At 40.9% G+C, this 16,628-nt stretch overlaps 1 protein-coding gene across 6 annotated transcripts in view; it reads right to left on the bottom strand.

Annotated features, from left to right (window-relative positions):
* LOC132891866 (diacylglycerol kinase beta) overlaps positions 1-16,628 on the bottom strand; it is a 148,587-nt gene that overhangs the window by 126,953 nt on the left and 5,006 nt on the right. Inside the window, exon 1 of one of the 6 annotated variants that reach the window (XM_060929937.1) lies at positions 14,461-14,518. The exons of the other annotated variants lie outside the window; for them this stretch is intronic. The gene's annotated coding sequence lies outside the window, so the exon portion shown is untranslated. Of the gene's footprint in view, positions 1-14,460; positions 14,519-16,628 lie in introns of those variants that run through there. 6 annotated transcript variants of the gene reach the window in all.

Raw genomic sequence — 16,628 nt, 5'->3', positions numbered from 1 at the left:
TTTAATCGATTTAAGTGTAATACTTTTTATTACCACATCGCACAGAACTGGCTGGGTAAGAACTAATAAAGTCACAGCCGACAGTAGCTGACTGCAGAAACTTCAATTCAAGTGTTGCTCATGAACAAAGTGAACAATATGATGGGAATAATAATATGATTGATAGCAGGAATATACAGTATATAATATACATAGTGATTCAATTATCTATGTAGAAAGACTCCGATTCTCCTAGTTCTAAATACAGATAAGGGGTATAATAAGGAATAAAAGCCATATTCAAAGTCAGTTATTTAAGTTAAAAAATTAGACCAATATTTATGGAGATTAAATTTTTCTGTATTCAGATTTGGTTTATGTAAGTGCTTAAGTTGTTTTTGTTTGAGCCAGCCATTCATATTATGAAATTACCTCATGACTCTAAGATTGTGGAGTGTGGATGTGGATTTTCTCAGGCCTTGAACCAATATGCATGCCGCATGTCTGCCTACTTGCAGTGAACTCAGTGCAGTGTCTGATCACTCTCCATGTGTCTGTTACTTTCGCTGATGGCAGAATTTGACATTCTGGGTATTCAGACTTCTCTTCAGCGATGGGTCTGTGTTGCTTTGTGTCACATGTTCAGCTCTGCAGCTTTGTAGGTCCATGGTGCAGTGTTCAGTCTAGTTGTGCTCGGTGTATGAGACGTAGTGGAGGCCAGTGGAGGCGTTTAATGGGACTGTGAGCAGCTACACCACTGAAATTAGATCATGGCATCTTTTGAAGGACAATGTTTATTGTTGTTGTTTTCTTTTTGTTTATCGTTAGTTGGTGTTTTTGTCTATTTTTTGTGTAAAAGCAGGATAATGTACAGTGAGCTGGTTATCTCATCTCATTATCTCTAGCCACTTTATCCTTCTACAGGGTCACAGGCAAGCTGAAGCCTATCCCAGCTGACTAGGGGTGAAAGGCGGGGTACACCCTGGACAAGTCGCCAGGTCATCACAGGGCTGACACATAGACACAGACAACCATTCACACTCACATTCACACCTATGGTCAATTTAGAGTCACCAGTTAACCTAACCTGCATGCCTTTGGACTGTGGGGGAAACCGGAGCACCCAGAGGAAACCCACGCGGACACGGAGAGAACATGCAAACTCCGCACAGAAAGGCCCTCGCCGGCCACGGGGCTCGAACCCGGACCTTCTTGCTGTGAGGCGACAGCGCTAACGACTACACCACCGTGCCGCCCTGAGCTGGTTATTATCACAAAATAAACCCCTTCTGGGTGATTCAAAACCCTTCTGCTTTGGGTCGGGGTCCTGCATCACCCTGTTGGGGTTTATTTCACAATAATCACCAGCTCGCTGTACATTATTATTATTATTACAGATACAATGTACCATAAAAGCAAGAGACAATTTAAAAATAAACAAATACCTAAAAGACTAGTATGAAGATATATAATTAAAAGATAAATATCTTTTTCGGAATCTAATATATTTCCAACATATTGCTGCATGAATAGTTGTAATGGTAATTATCATGTTAGTCACTGTAAATTTAGTTTACTTTTACAATACATCTTCCATGAATAGATAGATAGATAGATAGATAGATAGATAGATAGATAGATAGATAGATAGATAGATAGATAGATAGATAGATAGATAGATAGATGTACTTTATTGATCCCAAGCTAAGAAATTGTTGTGTTTCAGCAGCAAGTTATCAGGCATGTGAGAAAAAAAACCCAAAACAAACAAACAAACAAACAAACAAACAAACAAAAAAACACTACACAACATAAAATAGAATTTTAAAAAATACCAAGAATAAGTCAATTATACAATATAAAGATAAGAATGTAATGATAAATAGTATATATCTGTGTATGGGCTTTGTACAGGTGAAGGTGCATTAGTCGTGCTAAATAGCATAATGTTATACAGAAGATTATAAATAAACACTATTTATGACATTCTGGTTTTGCATGTGGCGACACAGTAGCGTAGTGGTTAGCACTGTCACCTCACAGCAAGAAGGTTCTGGGTTCGAGCCCAGTGGCCGATGAGGGCCTTTCTGTGTGGAGTTTGCATGTTCTCCCCGTGTCTGCGTGGGTTTCCTCTGGGTGCTCCGGTTTCCCCCACAGTCCAAAGACATGCAGGTTAGGCTAATTGGTGGCTCTAAATTGACTGTAGGTGTGAATGTGAATGGTTATTTGTCTCTATGTGTCAGCCCTGCAATAATCTGGCGACTTGTCCAGGGTGTACCCCGCCTCTCACCCATAGTCAGCTGGGATAGGCTCCAGCTTGCCTACAACCCTGTACAGGATAAGCGGCTACAGATAATGGATGGATGGTTCTGCATGGCAAATTAAAAGTACAGCGATGTACAACAGTGTGAAGCGTTGTAATTAATTAATTAATTAATTAATTAATTAACATTTGTCTCAAATAGTATTTCAATATTTGTTGAGTGTATTCACAATGGCCAAGACACAAATTTGAGGTTGACATATTGTGGTTACATCAAACTGTCAGACAGTACTGCTGGACTAATACTGTGCAAGAAAAGACATATGTTAAATACAAGATTGGTGACCTGCACCGTGTACACCGCCTCTTGCTTGACGTCATTTGGGATTAGCTCCAGCTTCCCCCGCGACCCTGACAGATAAGCAGTATAGACAATGGATGGATGTTAAATAGATCAGAATCATTTTTTAAAACTGATCTTTTAAAACTGAAAATTGTTTGACATGCAGTTATAATATTTGAAAGCTACCAGCAAACACCCCTTTTCTTTAGCATTTTTTCCCTTTTTCTTAAAATCCATCCATATTTTTTTTCTCATTCAGTTGTTTCCTCAGACAACATTAGAGATTGCAGGATGCAGTAAGACCAGTAAAGCTAGTAAACATATAAAGTGATGAGAAATGAACAGACAAGGTTAATAGATGTGTGTGTGTGTGTGTGGTGTATGTGCACGCGCTTGTATACGTGTACATAGTTAATGGGCTGCTAGAGGCACATGCTGATCTGAAGGATGGGGCGACCCCTCCATGCAGAGAGGGATTCTGTTTGCTCATCTAGTTGCCTAGCAACCTGACGTCATACATTTGCAAGGAGGAGATGAAGTGAAACGGAAAGGTTTGGTGTGTGTGTGTATGCGTGTGTGTAGGTACTGTGTGTGACTATTAGTGTACCTGTATGTTGCTTATCAGAATATCAATCTAAGAACAAAAGCAATCAGCCAATGCAATGCACATTAAATACATCAAACATTATTTAAATCACTTTTGATTTTGAATGAAGGCTTTATTTCAAACATATCAAAGTAGTACAAAACAGAAGAGAAGAAAAAAAACACAAAAAACAAAAACAAAAGAACAAATTAAAAAAACACTTAATTCAATTAAAAAACAATGGAACAATATTAACTTAACATGTTTGAAAAGGAGTAGGAAGAAGCATTAGCTTATTTAATCCTACCCCTTTTCCAATTAATTAATGATACTATTTACTATTTACTTCCTGTGTGTATATATAATTTATTATTTATTTATTTTTATTGTTATTATTATTTTTATTTACTATTTGTATATCACATACTCCTAAACACAAGTAATTTAAACATATATACTTGTACCAACAAAATAGAAAATAAACAAAATAAACAAAGTAAATAAAAATATGTGCAAAAGCCCTAGTGCTCGTCCCACCCACTTTAATTTTCAATTAAAGCTCTTTTTTCCCAGAAAGTATCAGTGATGGCTCATTCTATACTTTTCGCATGATGTTGTTCTGAGAACAACCAGGTTAAAGATAGCACCGCCTCCTTCCTCTCAAATCCCTGCACTGCCAAGCTGCCACTGTTGAGCCCTTGAGCAACTGTCTGCTCTCCAGAGACACTGCATTATGGCTGACCCTGAACTCTGTCCCTAGTATACTGACGCATAGAAGAAAAAAAAAAAAAAAAAAAATATATATATATATATATATATATATATATATATATATATATGTTAGTGCACCCCGCCTTTCGCCCGTAGTCAGCTGGGATAGGCTCCAGCTTGCCTGCGACCCTGTAGAAGGATAAAGCGGCTAGAGATAATGAGATGAGATGAGATATATATATATATGTTAGTGCACCCCGCCTTTCGCCCGTAGTCAGCTGGGATAGGCTCCAGCTTGCCTGCAACCCTGTAGAAGGATAAAGCGGCTAGAGATAATGAGATGAGATGAGATGAGATGTTAGTGCTGTCAAAAATGTTGCGTTATTAACGCGTTAACTTGACTCAATTTTAACGGCGATAATTTTTTTATCGCGAGATTAACGCTCTGTGACATGATGTAGGTTTTTCATAAGCTTTTGAAACTGCCAGGAACTTGGAACAGAGACTTTGCTTAGAAAAACGATAGCAGCTAGACTGTAATGCCACGCCCCGCACAGCCAGAGTCCTCTGCCCTCCCCCAAAGAACCAGCACGGGCAGGGCGCGCTCGCCCTGCGCCTCGGGACGAAGAGCCACGGTGCTCGGCTTAGGTTTCGTTTTCCCATCGGCGGCTCCAGCCCGACTTTGCAGTGGCTGTGACAAGACGTGTTATGCTCTGCAATAAAAAAAAACATTGGTACAACCAGTGTTCGAACTATGCCGATATTTTCGGGGGGGGGGGTCCCTTTTTTTCCCTTCGGGGTGTGTGTGCTTGCGCTTGTCTCAGAGTGCGGATCTCCATCGCGCGCTCTGAGACAAGCGCGCGCTCCACCGCGGATCTCCATTGCGTAGATCTCCACTGTTGGCACACTTCCTTTCTACTAGTTTGTGTCCTCAACCTGGCAGCAGCAGTCGTTGTCATATCGGTTTATTTAATCTTTGATGTAAACACAACACTTCGGATATGCAAATGCTTCCTGTTACACACGATTGCTATGTCAATAAACATCATTTTGCCAATATTTTAGAGACCATCCAACATTTCCCAAATCATGTTTTCAAGGGATCTCATGTCTGTTTCAGGGGATCTCGGATCCCCCGAGTACCCCCGTAGGTCGAACGGTGAGCAAGCCCATTCACTTTTTTATGCTGATAAGAGAATTACAATGGTTTTTCATGTGACAAAAATGTGCAATTAAATTGCGATTAATCGCGAGTTAACTATGACAGTCGCGACATTAATCGCGATTAAATATTTTAATCGCTTGACAGCACTAATATATATATACGGTATATATATATATGGCACGGTGGTGTAGTGGTTAGCGCTATCGCCTCACAGCAAGAAGGTCCGGGTTCGAGCCCTGTGGCCGGCGAGGGCCTTTCTGTGCAGAGTTTGCATGTTCTCCCCGTGTCTGCGTGGGTTTCCTCCGGGTGCTCCGGTTTCCCCCACAGTCCAAAGACATGCAGGTTAGGTTAACTCGTGACTCTAAATTGACCGTAGGTGTGAATGTGAGCGTGAATGGTTGTCTGTATCTATGTGTCAGCCCTGTGATGACCTGGCGACTTGTCCAGGGTGTACCCTGCCTTTCGCCTGTAGTCAGCTGGGATAGGCTCCAGCTTGCCTGCGACCCTGTAGAACAGGATAAAACGGCTAGAGATAATGAGATTATATATATATATATATATATATATATATATATATATATATAAAATGTGTGTGTGTAAAAAAATAAAGGCCGGGGCGGCATGGTGGTGTAGTGGTTAGCACTGTTGCCTTACTGCAAGAAGGTTCTGGGTTCGAGCCCAGCAGCCGACGAGGGCCTTTCTGTGTGGAGTTTGCATGTTTTCCCCGTGTCTGCATCGGTTTCCTCCGGGTGCTCCGGTTTCCCCCCCAGTCCAAAGACATGCAGGTTAGGCTAATTGGTGGCTCTAAATTGACCGTAGGTGTGAATATGAGTATGAATGGTTATTTGTCTCTGTGTCAGCCCTGCGATAACCTGGTGACTTGTCCAGAGTGTATCCCGCCTCTCACCCATAGTCAGCTGGGATAGGCTCCAGCTTGCCTGCGACCCTACACAGGATAAGCGGCTACAGATGATGGATGGATGGATGGATGGATAGATAATAAAGGCTAAATCTTTGTCTCTGTTTTTGGGGGTTGTTTAAAGGCAAACATTTCTTGAAAACTAAAAATGAAAAAAGCAAGGTGCCAACTTTTCACTTGTGAACTTGTAACAGACAGTGCACGTACAGTTTTAGGAAGCGGTCCTAAAGACAGAGCTTGTTGGAACAGGTTAGATAGGTAAGATTTCATCTGGTGTATTAATATCATTTGCTATATTTGAACACACTGAAAGATAAATCGGATGATCATGTTTAAAACATAAGAAGGGAGACTTTAAATAAAAGGCCCTTAGACAGAGTCAGCATCATCTGTGCTGTCGTCCCCCATAGCTCACCTCTATTCACAGAGATAATGAGCCTGAGTCATTCAGGTATTCAGGCTACAGAGAAAGAAAAAGAGGAATTAACTTTTCCATGTTGGACAGTCTCTCTGTCACATGTCATCTGTCATATCCTGCCATTGACTACCTTTCTCTCAATTTGTCTTGGCTTTTAGAATACATATTTTGTAAGGCCACTTAAAGGACAGTAAGAGCCACATTTTTCTCTTCTCCTTTTGCGTGGTCAAACAAGAAGACTTTTCAGTGAGTCAAGTTCAGGGTTATAACTTTTTTTTTTGCTTTTTTATACAGTCGGTGTCATATAATAATGGTCCGTATGCTCTTTTTTTTTTGTCTCACAGCAGAAACTCCATGTACTTTCCTGATATTCTTTCGTATTCCTATATTCAGCACAGTGGTGTAGTGGCTAGCACTGTTGCCTCACAGCAAGAAGGTTCTTGGTTCGAGCCCAATAAAAGCAGGGCCTTCTGTGTGGAGTTTGCATGTTCTCCCTGTGTCTGCATGGTTTTTTTCCAGGTGCTCCGGTTTCCCCCACAGTTCAAAAGACACGCGGTTAGGTTAATGTGGGGCAGCCATTGCCTGAGGTTGGGCTGAAGTGCCCTTGAGCAAGGGACCTAACCCCCAACTACTCCCTGGGCACTGTAGCATAGCTGCCCACTGCTCTGGGTATGTGGGCTCATTGCTCACTTGTGTGTGCATGTGTGTGTTCAATGCTTCAGATGGGTTAAATGCAGAGGAGGAATTTCACTATGTGCTTAAGTTTGTGCTTGAGTGTACATGTGACAAATAAAGTCTTCTTCTTCTATTCCATTAGCACGCCATTATATTCTCCCCAAAATAGCAGCCTGTTTAAATTTTACCCTCAAATCTATTTTAGATCATATTTTCTCTCTCATCCCTTCTCCTCCTCTTTCCCTCACTCTCTGTCTCTCTGCCTCCCTCTGTATCTCATTTTCTCCCTTGAACAAGCTGATTGGTTCTTAATTACACTTTTGTCGAAGTAGAATTTATATGACTGTGTCTCTTGCTCACCTCTTTACGACAGCCACACCCAATTACTGTCTACGCAACACAGCTGATCTAATAAAAGCTTTTCTCTCATCCGCTGATTATATTAGATAGTTTATGGAAAGTAGCAGAAACGTACCTATTAAAATCTTAATGACGACAGTTATATTACCTCACACATGATTCCTAAAACACAGATGTCTTTCTGTTTAGCAAATAAAGCTTTGCTATCACGGTCTTGAGATTATTTAGTTCTAAAGCTTACAACACAAAACCTCTAAAATTTCTCTCCAAACAATCTCCATTATGAGGAGTTTTCCATTCTAATTTAAATAATAGTTTCAAATTAGTCCGATATATTTAACTCGAAACATCCACAAACAGAACATATTAAAGACCAGTGTGCAATAGTGCAATTTCCACAAACACCATAAAAGTCAAAAGTTAAATATTGTACATAGTTTTTCAAGACAGTTGGAATTGCACTATTTTGCTGTAGTGCTGTTTGACATAATCCAGAGTCACCATTTGATCTCAATTCCTGCTTGGCACTTTAATTGCACCACATTTTCCATTTAGCTCTCTCTAAAAAGCTTTAAATATACCTTTGAGGGGTTTTTTTTCTTTTACATTCTTCATGGCAAATGGCCTGTCTCAAGCTAAATTATATACATGTTAATGTCATGCAACAAGTTCTGCTAACCTAATGGAATTGTTTCTTTGAGAAAGCATTGAGAATGATAATCCTGAATCTCTAACCACGTTCGTGAAGAAGCTGCATTGCCAAAATAGGACACTGATCACACGTGGGATAAGAAAGCTGCAGAGCTATAGCACTGTCCATTACATTGATATCATCCTTATCGTACAACAGGGCCAAACACAGATATTACATGGAAGCCTGGAAAAAAAAGTGACAGATCATAAGACACTCACAGGCTGAGAGGTTGGTAATTTGGCTCTTGCAAATAACCGAGCACCCATAAACACACATGATGGTACTGTAATAACTGCCCTCAAGCACAGTGGCATTCCAGTGGCTGTAGTCACACAAACACACACAGCAGACCATCCTACAGGCCGTCCAGTATCACTCAGGTTACATTAGACTTTAGCTTGACTTATCATAATTTTTTGTATTTGTTGTAGATTTAAGTGCACTGGACCGTAATGTAATATTAGTACTGCTAGAAACTGTATGTGTCATTATCACATAGGACAGAAGTGGCTGGGTAAGAAGTGATAAGCCACATTTCACAATAGGAAACATCAGTCACAAGTGTTCCGCATGAAATACTGAACAACATGATGGGGGTTAGAGTATGATTTATAGCAAGCATACTGTATTTAAGTCAACTAGTTTGAAAATGGAAATTAAATTAGAAAGGCTGGATTAAGTGAATACACCTGATAAAATTCCTATGACATTTCTGTTTATGAGGTGGCATGGTGGTGTAGTGGTTAGCGCTGTCGCCTCACAGCAAGAAGGTCCGGGTTCGAGCCCCGTGGCCGGCGAGGGCCTTTCTGTGTGGTGTTTGCATGTTGTCCGCGTGGGTTTCCTCCGGGTGCTCCGGTTTCCCCCACAGTCCAAAGACATGCAGGTTAGGTTAACTGGTGACTCTAAATTGACCGTAGGTGTGAATGGTTGTCTATTATCTATGTTTCAGCCCTGTGATGACCTGGCGACTTGTCCAGGGTGTACCCCGCCTTTCGCCCATAGTCAGCTGGGATAGGCTCCAGCTTGCCTGCGACCCTGTAGAACAGGATAAAGCGGCTAGAGATAATGAGAATGAATGAGATTTCTGTTTATCTTACAAATTTTAATATGAAAAGAGAATGCTGGCAAAATGAGTGTATTTTATACCCCAGCACTATTGACTTAATGACCAGCTCGCTGTACATTATCCTGCTTATTATATGGCTACTTATTAAAGAAATCAATAATTTGACACAAAGTATTGATTTAAAAATCTTTTTATTGTTTCCGCTAATGACGTCGGGTCCATAGCAACAGTCTGTTATTCATAGCCATGGTCTGTTATACAGAAATAGCATACCGTTGAATGCTGTAATTGATCAATCAGAATCGAGTATTTAACAAAGTAATAATGTAATAATGTTCTATAACAGCATGGCTTGGATGGTAATTTGGTTGCAAGACACCACAGGTTTATATTAAAGGAGAACTGAAGTCATTTTTAAACTTGCTTTATTTCTTAATTAACGTATTATTCAATTATGTTTTCAGTTTTATTAACCTTATATTGTGACTTGTATTGGCATATTACACTTATCAGCCTTTTCGGTTTTTAGCCATGTTGAATGTAGTTCGTATGGTCCACGGCAGGCGTCACTTATCTACGCGATCTTCACGAGACTTGTGCAAGACTTCAAACGTGAAGTGTCAGCGCCGCCATTTTGTAAACTGTTTACACAGCGGCCAGATCGCCATATCATTCCAATTTTGATTAATTTAGAGATTTGCCAGCTGCATCAGTGATGGAGTGTCAGTCCTGCACGCTGTGGCACGTGCACCTGAAGGTGTGCCTCAGGCTGCGTGCGCGCCAAGTGGACTCCAGCACTCGTGCCATGAACAAGGCGCACCTGAGCTCAATTAAGGAACTATGTGTTTGCCTATTTAAGGACTGTGCTGATGCATTTGCATCACGAAGTATTACGATACGCATTACCGAGCCTTTCTACCTGTTGTCTCGATTTCCTGTTTCATGATCCTTGTGCCTGTTTCTCGTTCTTGTCCTTGCTTAGCCTTTGATGTACTGTTTGTGCCTCGACCGACCCTTTTGCCTGTATTCTCATTTTTGATCTAGCCTGCTGTTTTGGATTGTTTGCCTGTGTATATATTGTCTCACTGTATATATTCTGCACTTAATTAAACTGTATACTTCTGCACATACATCCGCCTCCCTCGCGTACGTGACATAGAGATTATTCCATATGACTTTGAACCAACTGAGAAGAGTTGGAAAGACGACAGGAGAAGGGCTAGTCCAGGGGTCATCAAACTTTTTTCTCTGGGGGCCACATTGTCGTTCCTGACTGTGATGGGGGGCCGGGGTCGGGTCAGCTATATAACATAGAATTGTATGGCCCAGACAAATATGACCACCAGCAGGCCTCATTGTGTAGTAGAGATTACTAGCCTGGCACAGCCATCCCCACTACTATATCCACACTACTATACCCACACTACTATATCCACACTACTATATCAACACTTGATTCCTGGCACATATTTGTTTATCTTTACTAGTGGTTTGCAAAAGTAGTAATTGAGTCTTCACACTTTGTTTTAATTTGAAATACCACAGATATTCCATTTATTTATTTTCTAATAAAAATAACATCAAAGCTGTCAAGGTAAGAAACATCTGCCTAGTTGAGGTGATTGACACTGGCAAAGGTGAGTGGAAAATTATAAATTGTAGGTAGGCCTGTTGATATTAATAATAATTGTGTGCAGCACTTAATAAAGGTCAAATAAATAGGCCTATAAAATAAATACATTTAAAAAAAACAGTGAAATTATAATAATATGAGCAATAGATCACAGCAGTTGTGCTGTGTCCTGCATGTCATTGCTCTCATCCATGGCCAAAGCAAGAAACTCGAATTCTGACGCTTTCTCATTCAGCTGGTCATACACGTTGTCCCACAAATCTTCGGTTCGCCTGGTCATAGTAGGTGCGGAGAGACTCACCGCGTTGAGCGCATCCTTCTTGTCGGAACACACCTCCTCGGCCACAGCAAGCATGCATACTTTAACAAAGTCCCCATCAGTAAGCGGCTTTCCATGGGTAGCTAGTAGGTGAGCTACCTTATGGCTAGCTAGGACGGCAGCCTGGTTGATCTGGGTTTGGCGAAGGAATACGTTCTGTTGTGCAGCCAGTCCGCATTTCATCCTCCGAATCCTGTTTTCTCTTGTTTGCCCTCGCAAACTAGCATACTCTTTGTGGCGGGTTTCGTAGTGACGCCGCCGATTATATTCTTTGAAAACCGACACACTTTCTTTACATACAAGACAAACTGCATGGTCCTTACACTGAACGAAAAAATAATCAGTGGTCCACTGTTCTTTAAAAACTCTGCACTCTCTGTCAACTTTTCGCTGACCGCTTGCCATTGTGCGGTCCTGAACACTGACAGTTCTCTGCGTGTGCGCTGCCTGTCACTGCTTGATTGCGAGCATATGACGAAAATTCGGAAAATATGAATAGTTCATTTTATAACTAAATATCAATTTTAATTGATAAAATCAACAAAATACAAGATGTAGACATGTTATTATTTGCCAAAAATCAATTTAAAAAAATAGGCCATGACCACTTTTGGGGATTGCCTCATAGGGCCGGTTCAAGTGGTGGGGGGCAGAGGGGCTGGGGGGCCGGTCAAAGGGGGGTGGCGGGCCAGAGTCGGGCCGCGGGCCGTAGTTTGATGACCCCTGGGCTAGTCTGTCGCACTGGTATTTACATCATTACTGTCGCACAATTAAAACGTGCCAGATCAGGCGGTTGGTGGGTTTTCAAAATAATAAATACATGCATGTATTTTTGTGATAAATACATATTATACTGAGCGCATTTCCCACATAACCCTCACTAAGGTTTCGGACAGCACTACAAAATGGCGTTCCCACTATATAGTGCCCTATATAGTGAGTAGGGACCGATTTCGGATACAGGGAAAACTTCCAGCTTCATTACATCAGCATTCAAAGGAGGGCGCGCACATCTTTTGACAACGTTGGCAGATGTTGGTCACTTTGATTTCCGCTGTATGTTTTACTTCCGTCCTATGATGTCTTGCACAGGTTTCAACAAATCTCGTTTATGGCCATTGCTTTGACATATGGACTGATATATTACATAGCATATTTCAAACACTCATAACTTGCTATAGCAGTGACAAAATAGCTGTCAGAAATGCATTCCTACATTTTATAAAATGAGATAAATAGAATTTTGATCATAAAAAATTTGCCTTCAGTTCCCCTTTAATGCACTCATACTAATGCGATACTGTTATAGATATAAAGAACATGTGTACAAGCTAGAGGCAAAATTCTTCCTTTATGTTTTCTGACAGAAAAACAAAACAAAAAAACTTCAGGACAGAGGACTTTGTGGTTTCTCAGTAACGTGACAAGCTACATTTTTTAGAGAGAAAAGAGAGGCGGGAGAGGGAAAGACTGTATATACATACTATAACATAAGAAATAACAGGAACTAATTTGTTTCCTGGATGTTCCACACCATTAAACAAAAATATAAACTGATAAAATGTACAGTGTGTCATTCTTTAATAAATAATACTTTGTAATCTTTGAAAAATTACTGTGGTATAGGATAAAAAAAACTTCAGGGCATATAATTATTAGAAATGAATCGACTTTTAGGTGATAACATTAAATCTGCATCGCACAGGACTCTGCCTTGTTGTTGATTATTTTTCTATAAATATATACACCAGGGGCGGCACGGTGGTGTAGTGGTTAGCGCTGTCGCCTCACAGCAAGAAGGTCTGGGTTCGAGCCCTGTGGCCGGCGAGGGCCTTTCTTTGCGGAGTTTGCATGTTCTCCCCATGTCTGCGTGGGTTTCCTCCGGGTGCTCCGGTTTCCCCCACAGTCCAAAGACATGCAGGTTAGGTTAACTGGTGACTCTAAATTGACCGTAGGTGTGAATGTGAATGGTTGTCTGTGTCTATGTGTCAGCCCTGTGATGACCTGGCGACTTGTCCAGGGTGTACCCCACCTTTCGCCCGTAGTCAGCTGGGATAGGCTCCAGCTTGCCTGCGACCCTGTAGGACAGGATAAAGCGGCTAGAGATAATGAGATGAGATGAGATATATACACCATTATATTTTATTCCTTACATACTGCATAAATTATACTGCAATATAGCTTGATATAATTTAGAAGATTTATATATAAATTCAAACCTTATTAAAGCCCCTTTCACATATCTAATATTGTATGAGGTAAAAACAACACGGAATAGATAACACATTTTCATTCCCACTCGGTCTTCATACTGGAAAACTAATGGACATTGTGTATTCCCACCTAACTGTATTTAACGGAATGCTACGGAGCACTGACCATGTGAGATCAGATATAATGTATAATTCGCAATGTGTCAAGTCCCTTGTTGTGAAAAGCCCAAGCTGAGACATTAGCTAGTTAGCAACATGGTACAAATCGAGCTGCATCACGGCTCTGCTGAGAGCGTTCTCTTCCTGTTTCTGAAAATTTGTTTTGTTCAAGTAAAGGCTATTTATAACATCTTTGCTTACACAGTGGGACCACCGAATCTGATGACTTGCTCAAGTGTACAAGCATGACCCCTCAAACTACAAGTACCATACACACCTGCTTTCACTTCTTACTCACCTTGTTTAAAACCCTGGCTTCTCTTAGTTTGTCTTGCGTTTGTTTTTATTTTCCATGCTGATACTTGTTGTGTTTCTCACTTCTACTGTCATGGTGGTTTTATACCTGGTGGTTTTTTTTTTGTTGTTGCTTTGACTATCCTATGAAAATAAAAGGTTTCCACACTTACATTTGTTTCTGTGGCTCAACCATGATAAAAGTATTAAGTGGAAATGTCAGAATCATGTTCATTCATTCATTCATTTATGAGAGAGAGAGAGAGAGAGAGAGAGAGAGAGAGAGAGAGAGAGAGCGAGCAGGGGCGTCACTAGGAATTAAGCTTTACTGGGGCACTGCCCCCTCGACACACACACAAAATGCCCCCCTGCCCCCCCGCACAATGCACCTTAACGTTCCTGATATACATCTACTGGTAAAGTTAAAAAGGGAGAGTCTGTTCAAGAATGCATTAAGATGTTTATTTAAACATACTCTATTGTCTTTCATATGCAGTAAACCTGCCAAACATTTCATAGAACAGCTAAACAGCTGAATAACCTAACTAATTTTGTTATGTATTTGATTCAGGTTTTCCTATATGCAACCTCAACTCTCACGATTCATGAACTTAGCTGGTTAGTTATGACTGACTACCACATAGCCTACAACCTTAATCTTACCTCTCTCACCCTCCTCCTCATCTGTCACTGTTTCCCTGCCCCTGTCTCTGCTTCGTGAGAAGAACTGTCTGATATCCATCTGGAAAAGTAATTTAATATCGTTTAATTCGATGTAGTTTAATGGGTTTGTTAGAATATGGTTTGCTTAGTTTTGTTGCAAAAACTTCGCGCTACCTTAACTCATCCAGAGCCTGTTCTCTGACTCATCCAAAGAGTAGACTCATCTCTCCAGTAGGCTAAATGGACTCATGGCATGCCGCACGCACGCTGTGTTTACAGTGAGAATCTCCCAGACCAATCAGAAAATTAGTTAGAAAGAAGAGGCGATAGAAGTTTGAAACACACTCTGTCCTACAACTTACAGTAGAGAAATGATCTGCCAAAGAAACTAGTTTGTTACAAAAATCTTTCAACATTTTCTTACTGGGGCACAGCTGATTTTTACTGGGGCATGTGCCCCAGTAAAAAAGGCCTAGTGACGCCCCTGAGAGAGAGAGAGAGAGAGAGAGAGAGGGAGAGAGAGAGAGCACTTTCACATTACTTATTATAGTATATTGCTGTAACTGTTTTGATTATTAGTTACTGTTGTTGATGTTATATTGTGTGTAATTTATAAATGAAACTTTATCATAGGTATGTATGTACATGAAAAACAAACTTTATACAACCCTGATTCCAAAAAAGTTGGGACAAAGTACAAATTGTAAATAAAAACGGAATGCAATGATGTGGAAGTTTCAAAATTCCATATTTTATTCAGAATAGAACATAGATGACATATCAAATGTTTAAACTGAGAAAATGTATCATTTAAAGAGAAAAATTAGGTGATTTTAAATTTCATGACAACACCACATCTCAAAAAAGTTGGGACAAGGCCATGTTTGCCACTGTGAGACATCCCCTTTTCTCTTTACAACAGTCTGTAAACGTCTGGGGACTGAGGAGACAAGTTGCTCAAGTTTAGGGATAGGAATGTTAACCTATTCTTGTCTAATGTAGGGTTCTAGTTGCTCAACTGTCTTAGGTCTTTTTTGTCGTATCTTCCTTTTTATGATGCGCCAAATGTTTTCTATGGGTGAAAGACCTGGACTGCAGGCTGGCCAGTTCAGTACCTGGACCCTTCTTCTACGCAGCCATGATGCTGTAATTGATGCAGTATGTGGTTTGGCATTGTCATGTTGGAAAATGCAAGGTCTTCCCTGAAAGAGATGTCGTCTGGATGGGAGCATATGTTGCTCTAGAACCCGGATATACCTTTCAGCACTGATGGTGTCTTTCCAGATGTGTAAGCTGCCCATACCACACGCACTAATGCAACCCCATACCATCAGAGATGCAGGCTTCTGAACTGAGCGCTGATAACAACTTGGGTCGTCCTTCTCCTCTTTAGTCCGAATGACACGGAGTCCCTGATTTCCATAAAGGACTTCAAATTTTGATTCGTCTGACCACAGAAGAGTTTTCCACTTTGCCACAGTCCATTTTAAATGAGCCTTGGCCCAGAGAAGACGTCTGCGCTTCTGGATCATGTTTAGATACGTCTTCTTCTTTGAACTACAGAGTTTTAGCTGGCAACGGCGGATGGCGCGGTGAATTGTGTTCACAGATAATGTTCTCTGGAAATATTCCTGAGCCCATTTTGTGATTTCCAATACAGAAGCATGACTGTATGTGATGCAGTGCCGTCTAAGGGCCCGAAGATCACGGGCACCCAGTATGGTTTTCCGGCCTTGACCCTTACGCACAGAGATTCTTCCAGATTCTCTGAATCTTTTGATGATATTATGCACTGTAGATGATGATATGTTCAAACTCTTTGCAATTTTACACTGTCAAACTCCTTTCTGATATTGCTCCACTATTTGTCGGTGCAGAATTAGGGGGATTGGTGATCCTCTTCCCATCTTTACTTCTGAGAGCCGCTGCCACTCCAAGATGCTCTTTTTATACCCAGTCATGTTAATGACCTATTGCCAATTGACCTAATGAGTTGCAATTTGGTCTTCCAGCTGTTCCTTTTTTGTACCTTTAACTTTTCCAACCTCTTATGGAGCACTTGCATGTGACGTCACAGCCGATCCAGATTGTGACAGACGCCATCGTGTCGGTCAAACGCCATATTCCGCCTTCTACTTCTACTTCTGGGTATACGTCTGCTTTTACTT

This window comes from Neoarius graeffei, chromosome 9, assembly GCF_027579695.1.
Source record: "Neoarius graeffei isolate fNeoGra1 chromosome 9, fNeoGra1.pri, whole genome shotgun sequence".
Taxonomy (NCBI): domain Eukaryota; kingdom Metazoa; phylum Chordata; class Actinopteri; order Siluriformes; family Ariidae; genus Neoarius; species Neoarius graeffei.
Note: the sequence above shows the minus strand (reverse complement) of the source record. Positions and strands in the feature narration are given on the sequence as shown.